Consider the following 4259-nt stretch of genomic DNA (forward strand, 5'->3'; position numbering starts at 1 on the left):
TCATATATTACCATCTGTGTTTTTTCCTCTGAGAAGTATATATTCATCTCAGACCCATTTTTGGGTTGGGTCTTTAAATTTAGAGGGCTTGATGTTTTACAAATTCTTTTTATGTCCTAGACAGAAAGCCTTTGTCAAAGGGACAGTCAGCTATATTTTTTTCCCAGTTTGTGAGCTTTTTTCTTTTTACTCTGTTGGAGATTTGTTTGAAATGCAAAAACTTTTCTAAAGGATGAGATTCCAGGGGTTGATTCTTTCAACTATTTTCCATGCAGTTTTGGTTTTTTGTTCATGAACTCTCTATCTACTCCTATGTCTTTCAGATTTCTACCTACATTTTCCTCCAGAAGATTTAGTTTTTCTATTTTATTTATTTTGTTATTATTATTATTTTATTTTTTATTTTGTGCCCAGCTCACACTGCCCTGGGGGCAGAGTTGGCATGGCATGTGGTGCTGGGGATTGAACCTCAGTCCCTGTGCTCTTGCTTAAGCTTGCCTAAGCAGGTGCTTTAGACCACTGAGCTATCTCGCTGGCCCCTAATGTTTCTGTTTTACTATTTAAATCTTTGATCCATTTTGACTGTAGCTGATGCGTGGCAATAGGCATGAGTCTAATTTTAGCATTTAGCATGTGGAAAGCCAGTTTTCTCAGCACCATTTATTAAAGAGGCTATCTTTTTGCAGTGAGCATGTTCAGCCCCTTTATTAAAGATAAGAGTTTACAGTTGTGTCTGCATCTTCTAACCTGTTCCATTGAATACTGTACGTTTCAATGTACAAACTTTACATTCATAAATCAGAGCGTTTATATTCCCTACAATCTCACTCTGCGATCAGTACCTTCTCTACTTTTGAAACTTTTGTGACTTAGTTCCATTGTGCATGATGCTTAAATAAAATTATTATGAAAATTTGCTGATATATATATATATATATATATATTAGTATTCTATATTTACTGCACCCTCAGAAGCAAAGTGGTGATGAATATTTTAAGCAAAACTATTCAGGAATGCAATTAGAAAGGAATTTGGTTTTCGGTATAAAAACTCAGCCTAGGGGCCAGCTAAATAGTTTAGTGGACTAAAGCGCCTGCTTAGGCAAGTGCATAGGAAATGTAGTTTGATTCCCAGCATCACATCCTGCACCAGCCTGCCCCCAGGGCTGACTGAGCTGGCTATAGAGTCCAGCCTAGTAACACATGCCTGTAATCCCAGGGCTGGGGAGGCAGAAAACAGGAGGATCACTATGAGTCTGAGCTGCATAGTGAGACCCTGTAACAAATGAATACATTAAAAAAAAAAAAACAAACCTCAGTTACTCAAGAGACAATAAATGTAGAATAACACTACCATAAGGCAAATATGGTGACATCTGCTTCCAGTCTCTGTGCTCTGGGAGGGTGGGGCCCTACCAGAGCCCAAGTTGGGCAATTTGTCACCTTAGCACCATGGCTTCACAACATGAAAAGAACAAAAAAAAATTGCAGATGTAGTAACCTCAATAAAAGCACTGGGTTCAAGCTCTAGCACAAAAACAAATTTTAACTATGCAGTTTCTGAAAGTTTAAATTAAAATTATCCTTCATATCTAAAAAATTCTGAGGTGCCAATTCTATGAATTATTATGTAATGTAAAAGATGATCTAATAGCATTAGTATGAGAACTCCATTTATTTAAAATAACTTCGTATGTAACTTTATATTCACAAGTTTTAATATGACTATGACTTGTTTAACTTTCACTAACACTAACCCTCTCTCCAACCCTGACTGGATACTGGACAAAAGTACGCTGAGGCTCAGAGTTACAACTTCCTTCACCTCCATCAATTGTTCCACCTTCCACAGAACGGACCAAAGAAGAAGGGAAGGCTTTTGCCCAAGAACTTTGTATGACCAGGTGTGGTTTTATGCGTCCGAAGCTCGGTCTACATCATGGCAGATACTGACCATAGTACATATCTTATATGGGCTCAGGCAGTGAGAGTGAACCTTTTAGAACCCAAGCTGCAATCCTAAACCTACTGATCTTTCATAAAGCCCCAACACTGTAATTAAACCCAAATATTGCATGCTAGGCTCCTGTGGTAATATGGGCTCCTGGCTTGTGTGCCCACTATGAAGGGCATACTGCAGGGTCATCACCACTGGGCTGGGCATTCTACATGAAGAACTGGAAATTCATTTTTCTGTTTGATTTTTATCCCTAAGAGGAACAAATTGGATAAAAAGGCTGAGAAGAGAAAGGAGAGCTGACCAATATGTCAGGAAGTTGAAACTTCATTTGTGTCAATGGCCACTTTGCTCAGCCATTTATGTTTTTCAAATAATGCACAGCCCCCTTGGTTCCTTTATGTTATTATTTGCACTTATCTCAGCAAATGATTTCTGTTCTGACTATACTGAGAAACACAACCTGTTAAGTGGACACAAGCTCAAAGTACATCACCTCTAGTTAAAGGCATGTTGGGATCTGAGTATTTTATTTCAGATAAAAATAAATTTCTCCTCCATTTCAAGGATGATACCTCTTTATGCAATCTGGATCTAAACCCCTCTAAGAGTTGGCTTACACCTCCTGCTTCTTTAGGTTCATCCTTATGCCATACGATCATGTGATGATAAAGTATCACACTCTAACTATCTAATCTCATTTTCTTTACATCAAAGAATTTTGGGAGAACAATCCTCAATAATGCTCAACTCCATTTCTCAACCCCTTTATCTTCGATCCCCCCATTACAGTACACTTTTTAATTTAATAATAACTTATTTGCATAATGCAATGAATATGTTCCTTTTCTATGGCAGTTGTTTCCTTTGCAGAATTTGATCATAATTGGAGATTATTCTTTCTTTGTCTGATATTGTTAGTCTCCTCTTTCAGTCTTTCTGCCTTTCTAGAGTGATTCTTGTACTCATGATTTAAACTAATTCCAGTTAACTCACGTCTTTGCCTCACACTGTAAAGTACTTTGCTCTGCCTACCAGTACAATCAAGTCAAAGACCCTTGAGTAACTAAAACATAAAATATTTACAGTTCAACTATCATTTCTTTTCCTAGCACTGCCAACTGACTTCTCCTTATTTCTGATCTTCAGGAAATAGTACTACCATGTGGCAAACGTGCTAAGCTAGAAACCAAGGACCATTTTCTTGTCACTGTCATTTCACATAACACGGGGCTCTGAGAACAATGGCATCTAATTCCAAATGATTCTCCTGTCTGGTTCTATCTCTGCATCCAAATATTATATGCAGCCTCATTTACTCTTCGTCCACAATCAACTTGCCTTCTGTCTCTCATATAAACATGATTCAGGCATCATCCCATATACAGTGCAGGTCTGATTTCATTATTTGCAAGTCTGCTCTTACTTTCCAGATACAATGATATTGAACCTGGCACCAAACACATGTGCCCATCATCTGATTTCTGACTACATCTGTGACTTTACTTCTTGCTTCTTCTCTTTGAAACATTCAATATCCTAGCCACACAAATGGACAAGATGTCTTGAATGTGCATGTGCCATACCCCAGTGGGCACCTTATTGTATGGTACTTATGTTGCCCCTTTCTGGAGCTTTTACCATGTCTCTGCTTAACTAATTTTCATGTATGTGTTGATTTGAACACAGAAGTATCTTTTCCACAGCGCCATCCAAGTACTCTTGGACTTATGCTTTCTCTGTGTCTCTTTTATACTTCATATTTGTGTCTTTATCATTCATAATGCTGCATTTCAATCAGAACGAGTCCATTGCCTTCTTAATAATCAAAATCCCTCAAGTTCTAGACTAGATCTTTCATATTCTGTCCAAAACAGCCAGTGGAGAAGCTGGCAGCCAGCTACCATTCAATTAACATATAGAATAAACCACACCTACAATCCCAGTGCTGTACTGCAGACCATGTGGAAGTTCCCAGCAAGGAAGTCAACTCATAACAATGTCTTCTTTATTTTTATGCTGCCAAGTTTAATTTTATCTGCTTTCTTTCATCTAAGATATTGTGCTTACAATAACGCAGTGACCTCCCATTAGAATTTCACTCATTTGCCTTTCACAACAGCGAACTAGACCAAGTCAGCGCTTTTACATGCTCAACTAGCTCAAGGCATAAGGTCTTGCTTAGAATAATAAGTGATCGTGCTTCAAGAGTCAATTACTGGGGCTGGTGAGATGGCTCAGTGGTCTAAAGCACCTACTTAGAACAAGCTTAGCAAAGCACAGGGACCGCGGTTCAATCCCC

Source organism: Octodon degus, unplaced genomic scaffold (genome assembly GCF_000260255.1).
Source record: "Octodon degus isolate 3935 unplaced genomic scaffold, OctDeg1.0 scaffold00033, whole genome shotgun sequence".
NCBI classification, from domain to species: Eukaryota; Metazoa; Chordata; class Mammalia; order Rodentia; family Octodontidae; genus Octodon; species Octodon degus.